This window comes from Nicotiana attenuata, unplaced genomic scaffold (assembly GCF_001879085.1).
Source record: "Nicotiana attenuata strain UT unplaced genomic scaffold, NIATTr2, whole genome shotgun sequence".
Lineage (NCBI taxonomy): Eukaryota > Viridiplantae > Streptophyta > Magnoliopsida > Solanales > Solanaceae > Nicotiana > Nicotiana attenuata.
This window is the reverse complement of record NW_017671329.1, coordinates 288,804-306,600: the sequence shown is the minus strand read 5'-3', so window position 1 is coordinate 306,600 and position 17,797 is coordinate 288,804.

Genomic DNA, 17,797 nt, shown 5'->3' with positions numbered 1-17,797 from the left:
TTTGGTTGTGTACTGGGGCAGCATGACATCACAGGAAGGAAAGAGCAGGCATTTTACTACCTCAGCAAGAAGTTCACATCATATGAGGTAAAATACACTCAACTCGAGAGGACGTGTTGTGCTTTAACCTGGGTAGCGCAAAAGTTGAAACATTACTTGTCAGCATATACTACCTATCTCATCTCTCGGTTGGACCCATTGAAGTATATTTTTCAAAAGCCCATGCCCACAGGGAGGCTGGCGAAATGGCAAATCCTGCTTACGGAATTTGATATTGTCTACGTGACTCGGACTGCAATGAAAGCACAAGCGCTGGCTGATCATCTAGCTGAGAATCCCGTTGATGATGAATATGAGCCTTTGAAAACATACTTCCCGGACGAGGAGATAATGCATGTTGAAGAATTAGAACAGGTCGAGAAGCCTGGATGGAAACTTTTCTTTGATGGAGCTGCCAATGCCAAGGGTGTCGGAATAGGAGCAGTACTGATTTCTGAGACAGGGCAACACTACCCTGTCACTACTCAACTTCGTTTCTATTGCACCAATAACATGGCTGAGTACGAAGCATGTATCCTGGGATTGAGATTGGCTATAGACATGGGTGTCCAGGAAATCTTGGTCATGGGTGACTCGGATCTTCTTGTACACCAGATTCAGGGGGAGTGGGAAACACGAGATTTGAAGCTCATACCATACCGGCAGTGTTTGCATGAACTTCGCCAACGTTTTCAATCAATAGATTTCAAACACATTCCAAGGATGCACAATGAGGTTGCCGACGCTTTGGCCACTTTGGCATCAATGTTGCATCATCCGGACAAGGCCTACGTGGATCCGTTACAGATTCAGGTTCGAGATCAGCATGCCTATTGTAATGTGGTGGAGGAAGAGTTTGATGGTGAGCCATGGTTCCATGATATAAAAGAATATCTCCGGATGGGAGTATACCCGACACAAGCTACAGGGGATCAAAAGAGAGCAATTCGACGCTTGGCAAGCGGATTTTTCTTCAGTGGAGGAGTGTTGTACAAGAGAACTCCAGATCTTGGGTTATTGAGATGCATAGATGCCAAACAGGCTACAGTTATCATGGCTGAGGTACATGCGGGAGTTTGTGGACCTCATATGAGCGGATATATATTGGCAAAGAAGATCCTCCGAGCAGGTTATTATTGGCTTACTATGGAACGGGATTGCATCAGTTTCGTGCGCAGATGTCATCAATGTCAGATACACGGAGATTTGATTCATTCTCCACCATCTGAATTGCATACAATGTCAGCACCATGGCCGTTCGTCGCCTGGGGAATGGATGTTATTGGTCCTATTGAGCCAGCAGCCTCAAATGGGCATAGATTCATTTTGGTGGCTATTGATTATTTCACTAAATGGGTGGAGGCAAAAACCTTCAAATCTGTGACTAAGAAGGCAGTTGTCGATTTCGTACATTCAAATATCATATGCCGGTTTGGGATCCCGAAGGTAATCATCACGGATAATAGCGCCAATCTCAATAGTCATTTGATGACCGAGACATGTCAGCAGTTTAAGATCATGCACCACAATTCTACCCCATATCGTCCTATGGCGAATGGGGCAGTCGAAGCTGCTAACAAGAATATCAAGAAAATACTTCGGAAAATGGTAGAAGGGTCAAGGCAATGGCATGAAAAGCTACCTTTTGCCTTGTTAGGCTATCGCACTACTGTCCGCACTTCAGTAGGAGCGACTCCCTACTTATTGGTGTATGGAACCGAGGCAGTAATACCCGCAGAGGTTGAAATCCCGTCCCTCCGAATCATCGCAGAGGCAGAGATTGATGATGATGAATGGGTTAAAGCCCGCCTGGAACAACTAAGTTTGATTGATGAGAAGCGATTGGCAGCAGTGTTTCACGGTCAATTATACCAACAGAGAATGGCAAGAGCATATAACAAGAAAGTGCGTCCGCGGAAGTTCGAAGTAGGACAGTTGGTGCTGAGACGTATCCTACCTCATTGGGCTGAGGCAAAAGGAAAGTTCGCCCCAAACTGGCGGGGGCCATTTGTTGTAACCAGAGTTTTGTCCAATGGCGCTTTATATCTAACGGACGTGGAAGGAAAATGTGTAGAAATGGCTATCAATTCTGATGCAGTCAAGAGATATTATGTATGATTTCCTTTATCTTTGTGTACCTGATTGTATTTGGCATGTTTTGAGATTGAAATGATGAAGGCATTTTGTTCTGCTATCCAAACACTTTATCCTTTATTATCCCTTTGAGCCTTATTATATTTTCTTTTGTATCCCTCTTTCGGAATCAACAACAAAACTTGAGAATTGAACGGGGAAATCAAAGTGGGGAAAGCAAGAAAAGAAAAAGAAAAGAAAAAAAAGAAGAAAAAAAAAGAAAAAAAAAGAAGAAAAAAATAGGAAAAAAAAACAAAGAAAAGAAAAAGAAGGAAAGGAAAAAGAAAAGAAGAATAGTAAAAAAGAAACATCGCAACGATGAAGCGATCTTATGTCCTGAACTACGTTTGACTTGATCCCGAAAGGGTACGTAGGCAGCCTCGCTGAGGTTCAGTCACAACAGAAGAAAAATCCAAGAATCCCCAAGAAGGAAACTGGGGCAGAAGTTATGGTTGTTACAAGAGATACGATTCCGAAAGTTGTAATGTTGAACCCACGTTTGAATTATTTTGAGCTTTTATACCTTTCTTTCTAAAACCCATACAAAAGCCACATTACGGTCCAAAGAAAGACCTTCTGATCAATTTCAAGAAATGTCAATACGGGCAGGTAAAGTGACTCATGTTGGAGACAACATTCTGGTGACAGAAGGAAAATGATGAAATGAGAGAGTCTTATCGGTGAAAACCCTCACGGGCACCATAGGGCGATGTGAGTTGAGAGAAATGAAAATGAGAGAGTCTTATTGGTGAAAACCCTCACGGGCACCGTAAGGCAAGGTGAGTTTGAGAGATATTAAAAATAAGAGAGTCTTATTGGTGAAAACCCTCACGGGCACTGTAAGGCGAAAGTGAGTTTTTCAGTTGGGAAAATGAAAGAAGTCTGTGGTTGAAAGGTGTTTGAAACATGGCAAAACAAGCAAGGTTTGGGTTTGGCGAGAGTCGGGCGTGAAAGTATGAGACAACAAACGTGGTAATTGACAATTGATTGGTTGGACAGACTAGGCTGGAATCCGAAATGCATGGCACGATCATGGAATCAGCCTTTCCGCTCAGATAAGTCCTGTCCTTTTTCTCTTCATTACAACTCATTCGTTTTCAGAGTTTTTCTATCCTCAAAAATTTCGAGGTCATTGCATTTCGTTCTCTTGAAGTCTGTCTATAAAATGTTTTACTGTCAGTTCTATTCAAAAACAAAAGAAGGACGTCAAAGCTAACTACCAGCTTCCCAGTTAGATGGCACAACAAGGTTGGGACATATCAAAAGAGAGTAAAACATGAAGGACCAATGAAAATCAGTGGAATAATCAGATGGTTGTGAGGGAGAAGCAAGGTTCACAAGAAGGGAACAGAAACACCAAACAGTGGTACGAGGTAAAACATGTGGGTCATCAAGATCAGAGGGTTGAAAGTTAATCGGGAAATCGTGGCAAGTCAAAGCAAGTCCAAAAAAGCAAGTCAGAGCAAAGTCGGAAGCGGGAGCATGGCCAACAAGGATGCCAGCAGCTAACCACCATTTTACATTAACAAATTTTTCTTTGATTGGAACAGGGGCAGAAATTTTCGTTGTCTTGTATGTTTGTCGCAAGCAGGGAGTACTGTCCAAGGTAGCAAGCAGGAGCCCACCTGGAGAACAAGGGAATACTTTTCAAGCTTCAGCAATCAGGAGCCCACCTGGAGAACAAGGGAATACTTTTCAAGTTTCAGCAGTCAGGAGCCCACCTGGAGAACAAAGGGAATGAATTCAAAATTTAGCTTTTAAATTTTTTAATATATTTGAATAACATGCTGTATCCAGTTACCAAACTGGGGCAGAAATTTTTCTTTGTTGTTTATTTTGTTGGCAGTCAGCGCCCACCTGGAGAACAGGGCAATATTTCAAATTTCAGCAATAAAGGCGCCCACCTGGAGAACAAGGGAAGTACAATTCAAATTTTAGCTTTTAATTTTTGATATTTGATAACATGCTACACCCAGTCACCAAACTGGGGTAGAAAATTTTCTTTGTTGTTTATTTTGTTGCAGTCAGGAGCCCACCTGGAGAACAAGGGAATACTTTTCAAGCTTCAGCAATCAGGAGCCCACCTGGAGAACAAGGGAATACTCTTCAAGCTTCAGCAGTCAGGAGCCCACCTGGAGAACAAGGGGATACTTTTCAAGTCAGCAGTCAGGAGCCCACCTGGAGAACAAGGGGAAACTTTTCAAGTCAGCAGTCAGGAGCCCGCCTGGAGAACAAGGGAATACATTTCAAGTCAGCAGTCAGGAGCCCGCCTGGAGAGCAGGGAATACATTTCAAGTCAGCAGTCAGGAGCCCGCCGGAGAGCAGGGAATACATTTCAAGTCAGCAGTCAGGAGCCCGTCTGGAGAGTAGGGAATACATTTCAAATGTCAGCGGACAAGCATCACTCGGAGGAATGGCGAAACATCTCCAATCACAATGCAAGGCAACAACGCAAGAATACCATCGGAAAAATACAAGTTCAAAGCAACACAAAGAGCAAGTTAGAAGCCATAGATAGGACTATTCTTGTAATTCATAGATCATAGCTTGGACTAGCTTCTTTTTATGTTTACTCGGTGTAATAAGGAGGTCAGCGAGCAGTAGCAGCAACAACAGCAATGAAATCACAGCTCTTGGTAGTCCCAGCTACCAGACACTCCCGAACTACACTGACCTGATTCCTTTTTAGCCCAGGATATGTAGGCAACCTCTGAAGCAGGGTGCGGTCGACTCTTTCAAAATGCTTCACACGGAATAGGAGAACGGGCAAAAATCGTTCATTTTCGCTCACTTGTCTTTGCACGAAAACTCTTCGTGTTTCCGGGCAAAGAGGGGCAGCTGTGAGCACGAGATTTTTGCCCTAAGCAAATTATTCCAAAAGTTTCAAATAATTGATTTCTTTATTGTTTTACAATTTTTTGTGAATTTTTGTTGAATTTGGCGTTAATTGGTTGCATAATAATTCATATTAAAAATACAAAATATGCATTTTGCATTAGGAATTTAATTTCACATTTTTAGGTATGGTTTTGTTTAGAATAAAAATTAAAGAAAATTACAAAAAATAGTTTCTTTGCACTTTTAATTGTTAATTATTGCATTTATCTTTTAAGTAGAATTTTAAGTAATTTTAGGATTTGAATAGTTTAATCTCGAATTTTATTAAGTATTGGTTTTAATTTTACATTTTATAGAATAAGAAAAATAATACAAAAATACAAGATGAAAAGAAAAAAAAAGCAACCAAAAGGAAATAAAAGGAAAAGGTGGTCTTGGGTAACAGACCCAAATTGGGCCGTTCTTATTGAAAGTCTGCTGGCCCAATTCGTGTTGTCAACCAATCCGACCCAATTAGTCCCCTACCCGGTCCAGTTATTCACCGCATAAAACGACCCCGTTTCGTTACCCCTTCATCTGAGCCGTTAAACTTGTTTGATCCAATGGCTCCCGTTGAGCATTACGTTGTAATAAGATTGTCTGAAAGATTCATTTAGCCCTAAAATTGTTCCCGTCTTCCTCGTACAGAGCCTGTAAAACCGCCGGAGCCGCCGCCGGCGGTGAACGCCACCTATGCCAACGGCCCTCAAATTCACACCATCGGTTTGTCTCGTTCCCCTCTTCCCATTCTTACCATTGTTTCCCCTCGAATCTTGCCCTATCTCGTCGAATATCCCGTCAAATATTTTCCGGCCATGACACAAGTTATGCCAAATGGCCCCAAATTCACACCACAGAACCGCCCAGGCCTCCTCTACCCAGCCCCCATAACCATATGTCTCGAATATAGCTGGAGTTGCTCGAATCTCGAAAACAAAGTTTCCGGCCAAAACCCTATCTTACCAGATCGCCCCAAATCACTTCAAACTCATACCCTATACTCTCTTAATCTTCCCCAAACCCCAAACCGCTCTTCTTCAGATCCAATTACAAATTCGCAAATATTAAATCTAGGGTTCCTGGGCTTTTGGGAATTTTCAAAGGCGATTGAGTTCTAGTTAATATTATAAGCCTATTCTTGACAGAGTAGACATATAATATTAACTGGAAACCAATTTCGAAGGGTAGTTCTTGTAGAGTCCAAAATCAGTAAGTTTCTCTTCTCAGTTTTATTACTTCTTTTCTTTGTTCTCATGAGTTTCTGGTTTTGTTAGTTGTTAGTCAATTTTGTGTTGTTTTCTGTGATTAGTTTGAGTTTTAGTTTGGTTAATTCTTATTTGTATTTCATCTTACCTTTGCCAGTTTATATGTTCAAATGTTCGTTTAAGGCAACCAACTGATAGTTTTGATTTTCTGATTAGTTTTGATTCAAGTTGATATGCTTGCTTTTCTTCTGATAATAAATTTGATTCTGATTCATTAGGTTAATAGTCTGATTTGGTGTTTTGGATCCATATTTGTTCAAGTAGTTGATCAGTAGCTGTTGATGCATGTCTAAAATTGGAGGTTTGGTTTGACTAAATAAACATGGTTGTTAGTTTACTTGGTTTAATTTCAGTTTGAGTTTCAAGTTCTATTAATTAGTCTTATTTAGTTTAGGCTAGATTAGTTGTTTGGTTATAGATGGCAGGTTTATTGATGGTCAGTAGTTTCAAGAGGTTTGCAAGGGTAGTGTGGGCATAGAAAAGGGCAATTTTGTTAGGAATGGTAAATTCAAAACCAAGATAAGGGTAGTAGGTTTTGTACGATTAAAAGAACACCCTAGGGACTTCTAGAATAGGACTTTAGTGTAGATTTTAGCAAACTTAGGGTAGTAACTTGAGAAACAAGTCAGAAATTGAAGGTTTAATAGGTGAATTCTGAAATTAAAAGAGGGAAAAAATGTGTGAAAGCTTCCAGAATATTCTGCCCCACTCCTTGCCTATAAAAGGCACCCCTAATGCCTTCCTGAACAAGTTTTCAGCCTCTAAAATTCCCCCCAAAGTTCTTCTTTCAATTTCAGATTTAAATTTGAAATTTAAGCCTTCCAAAATCCAAAAACATTAGAAAATCAACAGAAAACCAAAAAAAGAAGACTGTTTCATTCAAATTTTAGTTTAAAAATTCGAGTTTTGTTGTTTGATACACATTTCTCAGCTTAATCTCTTGCAAGTGAAGTTCAGTTGTAGTTTTAGCTGGTTTCCAGAGAATTTTGAGTTCAACCGAGATTTTAGAAACAGTTCTAGGTTGATTAGTTATTCCTGCCTGGTTTTAAGCATGTTGGATTGTTGAAATCATTCCTGGGTTAAGAAGTGTTGCTGTGAGTTGCTGCTTGCTTTACAACTGCTCAAATTGCTGCTGATCTCACTTTTGCCTTCTTATTTGCAATTACCAGGTACAAGCTCTGAACATGGTGCTGTATATTTGATTTGAGAAGTTGAAAAATGGAAATCCTATTGCTCTTAGCTTGATGTTTATGTTATCCGCATCTATTCAATTTAGCTTGGTTTAATTTCGTTAGTTAAATTTGTAATAACTTTGAACTGTATTGGACTGTTTAGATCTCTTTAGTTTGGTTCAATAGGACCATCAACTGCAATTGTGTAGTGTAGTTTTGTAGCATAAAGAGGATGAGACTCACGTAGGTTTACATACAGTGCTGGGATTAAGCCTTAGCAGTAGCGTTTTGTTTTAGTGTATAAATTCAGATCCAAACGCGAAATACAGGTTTAAATCCGCCTAAGGATTGAACGTTCAACAGTTTTGTCTTGACTCTTGTATAATCCAATTCTGATTTCGTATTCAATTGAATCATGAGTAGTCAATTATTTGTCGTGATAAGATTTTTTTTGAATCATTCAGTTGCTGTAGGCATCAATTTGTTAAGGCTAGACTGTCTCAGTTTCTGAAAATAGTCTCTTGTTCCATAAGTTCACAAATTAAACGTGGATATCAAAATACATGAACATATATAATTGTTTTGGGTTCAGTTGTCTTGATGTTAGGCCTAACAAGCTATAAGACCTTCATTGATCATATTCTCCGGTTGGGCCTGCTTGTCTTCTGCACAAGGCCCATGTCTGGACAGCATTTATTTACTGAACGTTTAAGGCCTATTTTCTCTTACGGGCCTGTTTTAAGGCCCACAAAACTGAACATTTCCTTGGGGCTATTTTGTTTAAGTTCAACACCTATTTGAATACCATGGCAATAATACATGGACATACTAATTAATTGGGGCCTTCTCTTATTAGTAGAGACAATACTTAATAGAAAAATCATAGTTCTTCTAGGTCGACATTAAAATAAATGAGATGAGCCTCGCTAAGCAAATATATAAATCGCGGGGCCCTCAATAGATGCTATATAAAATGCTTAGAATTCGGGCGGACCATTTAGCGAATTTCACGGTCTTCCCCAAATATAATAAACTCGTAGTTGCTTTAGGCGCGTATTTTAATAATATTACCTTCCTAAAAGTGGGTGCACATTTATGTGGCCCAAATCCAAATCTCAACGAAGTCGAAATGTGTTAACAATCACGGGTGCACTGGTGCGACGTGGTTCGAGATGCATTTTCACGACGTTGCAATTCTTATTAAAAATAAAAAAATAATAAAAGCGGTTTACTAATAAAAGCACATGAGTTTGGACATGTTTTGAAATCAGATAAAATCAAATACAACAATTGAGCGACCGTGCTAGAACCACGGAACCCGGGAATTCCTAACACCTTCTCCCAGGTTAACAGAATTCCTTACTCAGATTTCTGGTTCGCGGACTGTTAACAGAGTCATAATTTCCTCGGATGGGGATTCAACCGGTGACTTGGGACACCATTAATCTCCCAAGTGGCGACTCTGAATATTAATAATAAATCCCGTTCCGATTGTCCTTTAATTGGAAAAACTCCTTTACACCCTCACAGGTGTAGGAAAAAGGAGGTGTGACAACCGGTAAAGTTGCTGCCATGGGACCAGGAGGTCACGGTTTCGAGCCGTGAAAATAGCCTCTTGCAGAAATGCGGGGTAAGGCTGCGTACAATAGACCCTTGTGGTTCGGTCCTTCCCCCGGACCCCGCGCATAGCGGGAGCTTAATGCACTGGCTTGCCTTTTATTACATATCTAATTGGACCATGATGTTATGCCTTTGCTATTAACTTTCTTTGTGTTAAGAAAATTGTAAATGGTTTTGTGGTTATTTTCAGCACATATCTAGTCAATTCTAATGACTAATCTCTTGGAATATTCTTCATTAAAATCAAAATTATGTCAAACTAGGTAATTTAAAATGGGAAGAATTTTCTAACAGTAGCATCAATGGCTTACCTGATGGGTACATTTATATATATAAAAATTATTAAAATTGTCCTATCATTCCATCTCATTAAACAATGTCAAGATGTCAAAGTTCCAAACAAAGAAAGAGTAAAAATAAAAATTTAAAAAGATACAATGACTGTATAAAACCAAATTCTCACGAAACAAAAAAGAGAAAATTGCAATTTTGCCTCCCTACGTATAGATAATATCTAAATTTGGTCATCATCTTATCGATTGAGCACACAACACATTTCCTTGTTGTAGTTTCTTGAATTTAATCATTGAATTTTTATATTCCTATGTCACATAAGAAACTTTTTTACCCTCAATGTTTAAGGTTTGACTTAATTACTCTTAGTATACCAAATTACCATTTCTATACCATAACTAATTAAGGATATAATTAATGAGATATTTTTTACTCCTTAATTAAAGGATTTCCGTTTAATTCCAGTATCTTCACTCATCCCTCACTTTCTCTCTCCTAACCCCTCAGCCCCGTACCCACGTTATTTTTACCCATACCCACGTTCTTTTTACCATTGTCCTTCTTCTGAAACCACCCAATTTCCCTCTAAATTCACAGAAAATTGAAGAAACCCTTTAAACAAATTGGTTCCACATTTTACTCCAGTTGAAGTTCATCAATGAAGAACAACAAAGCTTCGAAAAAGAGTCCTAAAAAACCAGCAGTAGCTGATATACCATCCTTTGATTTGGGTGTTTTATCCCCAAAATCACCCAAAAAACAAGGCAAATCTCCACATGCAATTACAGAGAGTAGTCATAGTTCCTCTCCCCGACAAATCAGAGCCGAAATGAGAAGCAAAAAAAAAACTTGATGTAGTTGTTGGAGAAACTTCTACACCAGTCAAACAAGTCAAAAGAAAAGGAAAAGAGATTTCTGTAGACGACGACTTTGTAGAAGAGGTCCCTAATCTTCGAACAGGAAAGAAATCAAAGGTGTCTCCTGGTTCGAAAAATCTAAAAATGAAGAAACATTCAAAAAAACACCCTAAAATTGTTCGGAACCAATCATTGGCGAAGGTAAACATTTATTAGCTTGTTTTCTAATTTTTTTGTTTGGTTTAGGATGGTAAAATCTGTGTTATACGTGTTTTAGACAAGTGTAGATTAATTGTCTTAATTTTGAAGATTATTTGTAGTTGTGATGTTCTGCCTTTATAATTTTAGATATTTTGTAGTTATACTGTTAGGTAACTACTACTATTTGAAGCAGAATTGTAGTTATCTGTTGTTGCTTCCCTTTTGTAGAAAATGCTTTAAATTATAGATATTATATAATCATTTGTAGTTATATTGTAGATAATATGTAGATGAATTTATCCTTTTTTATGAATTTTATTAATGTGAATTAATTTATTATTTGTGCAGAATGGACAGTTTTTTGCCCCACATAATGTTGATTATGGGGTGCTTAGATTCAACACTTTGTGTGATCCTAGCATTCCTAGCCAGATTAAAGAGCTTCTATCCTCAAATGGTTTGAATCTTTTCAAAAAGACGTGTTTTGGATACTTACTGTCTCTTCCCACCATATGCATGCAAAACCAATCCATTCATCTTCTGATGAAGTATGAATTGACCAAATCCAATGAATCATATTTTTCTGTACAGTTAAAGGTGAAACATCAAAATTTTGGATTGCGTGAGTTTGCATTAATTACTGGTCTAAGATGTGTTACACAGGTTACTGATTTTGGTTATACTCCACTTATGTTAGCAAAATAATGAGCAGTTATTTTCCTAACAAATTAAGAGTGGAGAAGTCTTATTTGAAACAGATAGTAACCACTAGATCCTGGGTAAACGATGAGGATGCGGTGAAGTTGTGCATCCTTTATCTTTTAGAATTTTTCATTTGTCCTTTGGACAAAGATCATGTTTCTTTTGTAGATCACTTTAGATTCTATTTGGTAGAATCTGGGCAGTATGAGTCATACCCATGGGGTATTAAATCTTTCGCCCAGATGATGGAATCTGTTAGGCACAGACTAAATCCGTATGTACATTCTTATCTCATACGGGGATGCTCGCTAGCATTGCAAGTATGGGTTTATGAGTATTGCTCTACTGTCAGCACTGATCTAGCTACGAGGTGTTCTAACTCAATTCCTCGCATATTAAGAAGGTCAGCTACTAAGGGACTGATTTGGTTAGCTGCCTTTGAAGAGAAGATGATAAAGCCTGAGTGGATAAAGGTATACTTTCTTTTATTACGATTATACATTTACCTTCAACATATCTACAAGTATTCTACATTTTCTGCCTTGATCAAACTAATTTATTTTTCCTCATACAGTTTACCAACATAGTTGAATCTGGAGAAGAGATCGAATTCTGATTTTGCCCGACAAAATTGAGTACAACGTTCAAGAAGGTGAACAAACATCTGAGGTTCCCAATGCTGATCCTCTTACATTGGAACCCAAACAAACAGATGGAGAAGAGGACAAGAGTCTATTGCTGAGAAGATCAGTAAAGTAGAAAAAGGAATTGAGCAGGTAATACATATAAACTACAATATATGTACATTTTATCTACAATATATCTACATTTCATAAAATGTCTACCAAATATGTACAAATTTATAAATTCTGATATATATCTTTACATAATTGCATATGTTTTTGCATTGTATGTTAGGACATATTATGAAGTTAACAACTTACTATATTGTAACTTGTAGGTTGATAGAAAGCTTGAAGATTTTACGAAAGCTGTCTTTGTAGAACTCGATAGCCTTCGAGTGTTTATACATGAGTCTGTGCAGACTGTTTTGCAAATGATAAACAGTAGAAATGTGCAAGATGATGCAAAGGTAAGATCTGACTTTTATTTTTATAGCAAAATAATTTAGACATACGAAAAAATATATACAAGCTAACATAGAATATTCAGTTTGCTGGCAGTTCAACAAAAAACAATGACCAACAAAAAGACTTCAACAATGAGCATTTTCAGTTCAATATTGGGGAACAAGTGCAGGCCAGCACCATCAAAACATGTATCTAAAAAATACCTGCAAAGTATCTACAATTTGTGTCAATGAATTTACAACATATCTACACTTATCCACAAATTATCTATAATTTTAATAGTATATATGCTACAACTTTCAATCCACCATTATCCAGTATTATTTACCATTTTCAATTATAAAACAGAACATGTTGAAGGTGCAGTCGGTCAAGAAAATCTTCCATCACATGGTGATGGAAATACACATTTTCAAGTTGCAGCTGATGAAGACAAAGCAGGTATCGTACTGTCATTCAGAGATATTTTCTTGTTGTTTATAAATTTCAACTTTCTTGTTAAGTAAGATATGAATTGTGTTACAGTGATGGAAGATATCAATGCACAGTCCCCAATTCACGGAGTGACAGTAGCAGCTCAGACCGAGCAGGTCATCGAGGAAGATGACAATGAAGGTGCAGATGCAGAGTATGTTGATCTAGGTGATTCAGAAGGATCAGGAGTTGAGAAGAATGGGGTCACACTAGATGATTTTGAGTTGCCTGACAACTTATCCCAGTTGGTTATGTTTGGCGAGCCCATACATGAAGATGCAACACCTATGCATCTGGGGAGAACAAGGCATCCGGGAAAGCATGCCCGATCACCATTTATCCCTCTATACAGTTCTGGGGGCAGCAGTTCTGTTGGACCTAAAATTTTCTACCGAAAGCACCCTTTTACTACTGTTATTGGTGAAAATGTAGATCCGGATATTTTAGAGAACTTCAGCAAGTGGTTATACCACTCTATTGACAAAGGTTCAAAAAGGATGAATGCATAATTTGACAATTGTTTTTCGGCATTTATCTTTTACATATCTAATTCAATCTACTATTTTTTTTGTCATTTATTTATTGTCACAGGAGGAAGGCTCTGTTTTCCATAAAGGATAACCAAATTAAGCCTTGGTTAGACCTTGGAGTGGAAAATGTTGATAAGAAGGAATGGTTCTATTCCCTGGCTCACCCCGGTCAAGTCCTCAATGACTCGTTAAATATCAAGGAGTCTATTTCCAATATATGATTTGTAGATATCTTGTCTTCTGTTTTGTAGTTTAATTGTATTTATTTTATAGATATCTATAATATATGAAGATGACTTGTAGTATAAATTGTAGATATGATGTAGACATAATTCTAAATGCTGTTTTGTAGTTTAAATTGTAGAACTGTTCTTAGACATCATTTTATATTTTTGTTTCTGTTTTGTAGTTAATTGTAGTTATAATGTAGTTATATGTAGATTATTTGAAGTTGACTTGCTGTTTATATGCCAATTATTTTTGGTTGCAGCACATTAATGTTTTAATGTATTACTTGAGAAAAAGATGCAAGTATGGCCCCAATAACAGTACCAGGTTTACCACAACGGATTGTGTGTTCAAGACCAGGATAAAACAAATTTATGAACAGTTCATAAATTCACCTCCAGAAAAGAGGTATTCTGTTGTTAAACCCCAAGATGTTGTTGCAGAATATATTTTGGGGTATAGACTACTTGCCAATGTTGCATGGGATGAAGTTGACTATGTGATCATGCCCGTCAATATTGTAGAAAAATTCCATTGGGTGTTGATTATTTTCGACATTGCAGACAGGCAAATTTATGCGTATGATTCCATGGTCTCTTCACACAACCATCAAGTTGTTGAATTCTGTGTCGATAAATTTTCTGTTATTATCCCTTTGTATTTGTCATGCACTGGTTTCTATGGGAAGCGTAAAGACATTAACTTCAAGACAACAAAGGCATACATCGAAAAATCAGTTACCGACCCTCTTAATATTCAGTGGCTCGTTGGAGAGATTCCACAGCAAAAAGAAGGATCACTGTAAAAAATCTATTCCCTCTTTCTATGCATTTAATTCTTTTTTTATTTCTAATCATTTGGTAAATATTTTTTAAATTTTGTATTCTGCAGCGATTGTGGTGTATTTGTTGCTGCCTTTGCGGAGTATGTTAGCCTTGGAGATTTGTCAATTCCCGCAGAAGACCTTTCTGATATTGACCAACATCGTAGACGCTATGGAGCGCTTCTATGGGATTATGCTACAAAAAAATAGGAAGATGGGTCAATCAGTGAAAGTGAGGTTACAGGCAGACTAGCAAGGAGGAAGGGTGCACCTGCATTAAATGAGAAAACAAGAGTACAGAGAAAGAAGAAGTAGTGTCATGTATATGTAATTTAGTTGATGCCAGTTTGTAGGATAAGTATAGTACACAACTTTCTGAATAATTCCTTTGTGTTTTTATTGTAGCAGACCTTTTGTTTAGTTAAGGCCAAGAGGGCCCACTTGGAGACTTGGGATTCTATCCATTTTAGTAGTTTACTTGAACATAACTTGGTGGTTTTATCTCCAGTTGTTTAATATTTACTGTACTTGTTCTTCATTATCTTAATTGTAGTTATTATGTTGTCAGAATATAAAGTAATATACAAAAAAACTTCAAATTATCTACAATCTGGAAACATTGAATGTTGAGATAGTATATAATTTTATAGTTGAATATATATATAATTTGTAGGGATTTACCTCCAGTTATATTTAATTTCTGTATATAACTGCCAGTTCAAGTTAAATTAATTTTTTAAACTTGTAGTTATATTGTAGATAATAAATATTAATTGCTATGTACATAATGTAAAAAATGGAGGTAGATGCTTGCCACAATACAGAAAAATATGTTAACAAACACAGAAACAAATTAAAGTTAACTACATTTTTAATCTTTAAAATCTTAAACGATTACACACAAAATTCTGTTAACTTGAACACACTAACAATTATTTTGAAATACTATCCTAACTACATGATATTTTTTTTTGGGTGCATTCTTGCAAGATCTTTTGTTATTCCCTTCACCTCCACAGTTTCCACATGACACCTTGTACTTCTTTGACTTTAGTTCATCATATGTTTTGTATCTTTCCTTTTGAGGTCTTCCTGGCTGCTTTTTCTCTCCCGTAGGTGAATTTACTACTTCATCAGATATATGTTGTGGCACATTCCATTTGCTTTCATCAGGAAGGGGATTTACTGGTATTTCATATGTACGCAGTAGGCTCTCCCTTGTGTAATACGGAGAGCAATAGTTTTCATATCCTTCATTCCTATCCCTTAAAGCTGCCAAAGCATGCGCACATGGAAGTTCATCAAGTTGGAACTGGCCACAAGTACATTTCCTGCTTTCAAGACATACAATGTACCGCTTCACACTATCTATCACAGTATGGATATGATCTGTTGAAGCCCTCACCTACAATTACATAACAAACAGAAAGAAAAATATTTACAATCATAATAATAGATTATCTACAATTTTTCTACAAATGTTCTACCATCTACAAATTAACTACAACTTGTCTACAATTTATCTACAATCTGGAAACGCTATATATTAAAATATTATTTTTCTGCACAAAATAAACAGATCTTACCCTAAGTTTCTGAGATAATGTATTGTTTTTCTCCAATTCTTTGTTGAATTTGTACCCAAGGTATGTGAAAGTACCCTTTGACTTCAACAACTTCTCTTTCGTCCAACGTTCAGGAAGTGTCCTCATATACTCTAATAGGTCAAATATTGGCAGCTCTCTTGCATATTTTGTTACAGCATTCAACGACTCTGCAATGTTTGATGTCATAGTCCAAGTTCTATTCACCGTTGCATGTACTCTTGACCATCTATGATAGCCAATATCATAGAGGTATGATTTAACACGAGGGTCTATCTCTTCAATCTTCGACATCCTTTCATTAAATTCATCCAGAGTGTATGACCCTGCTGTAGCAAAGTACAATTCATTTAATTGTAGATGACCCTTCTTGAACTTTGCCCTTATATTTGTCCAAATATGCCACACGCAAGAGTAGTGTGGCACGTCCGGATAGACAATTGATGTTGCCTTCAGGATTCTCTCATTCCTATATGAAACAACACACATTGAAGTTCTTTCACCATATGCTTGCTTGAATTGCTCAAAAAACCACTTCCACGATGCGTCGTTTTCCGAATCAACCACAGCATATGCCAAAGGCAATATTGTACCTACATTATTAGTAAAAAAATAATTAACTGGCAGCTTTGAAAATGCATATAAAAACACAAATACATATAAACTACAATATATCTACAAAGAATCTACAATGTATCTACAATTTATAAACTGCCTACAAAATAACTACAAAATAACTACAATTTTACCTGCTGCATCCATTGTGCTTGCTGTCAGCATAATTCCCCTGTAGGTTGTCTTTAAGAATGTCCCATCAACCACTACTACTGGTCTACAATATTCCCAACCACTTATTGATGTACAAAGAGCAACAAATGCATATAAGAAGCATTCATCTGTTTTCTTAGATTCTTTATCAAAGTCTCCGAAAGGCGCACTTAACCTCATTCGATGATGGGGTTGGGGCAATTGACCGATCCTAAGCTAAATCTAGCTCTGATGGTGTGTCCGCGGGCCCCTTCCTCTCAACGTCTGAAAGAACACTCTAATGGCAAGTCGGGCTAATTCTAATATAGGGATAGAAAAGGAATTGGCAAGGGCAAGGTCCGATCGGAAATAGGATAAATAATGGAAAAAGTCCCTCTCCGATAATAGGAAGTATACGTGATAACACAAAGGTTGGGAGATCCAAGAACTTGAAGAAAATAAGTTGATGAAATGCGGAAGTAGCAAAGAAATGCAAGCGGAGCAAGAAAAATAAGCTAGATATGTTGAAATTCAAGGAAAGGTCCAAGAACCCCGAGATTATGTTAATCTAGATTTTGACAAGATCCTAATGACAACAAGTTGGTTATGAAACCAATTGCCTTCACTAGAGATAAGCTAATCAAGAACTATATTCGGATCTTGACTTCTAGTTTGAATAACTTACGACAACAACTAGTAAAAGAAACTAGTCGCCTTCGAAGAATATCAAAAGAAACCAAAGATATCACAAGAAAGAAAATTATCTTACTACCTTAAGCTATGAACTAGTTAGGGTTGCAAGATAAATCTTCAAAGTAAAGTTCACAAAGGTTCAAAAGAACTCACAATAATAATATTAATCTTCAATGTCCCCCTACAATGGAAGACAAGCCCCCCTTTATATAGTAGTAAAGAAGGAGCTAGTCAAAACTTCAATAAATGAGAATTATATTCCCTAGAAGCATAGAAGACTACCCACACTAAGACCAATGTATTCAACATACACATAGACCAATGCAAGTCAACATAGATTAAAACAACTATTAAATATATATTCTAGAAACTATTTTTGGGCTTATTTGGGCTGCTGAAAATTCCTCTCTTTTGGGGCATATTTGGGCCTCATTCCATCTCCTCTTG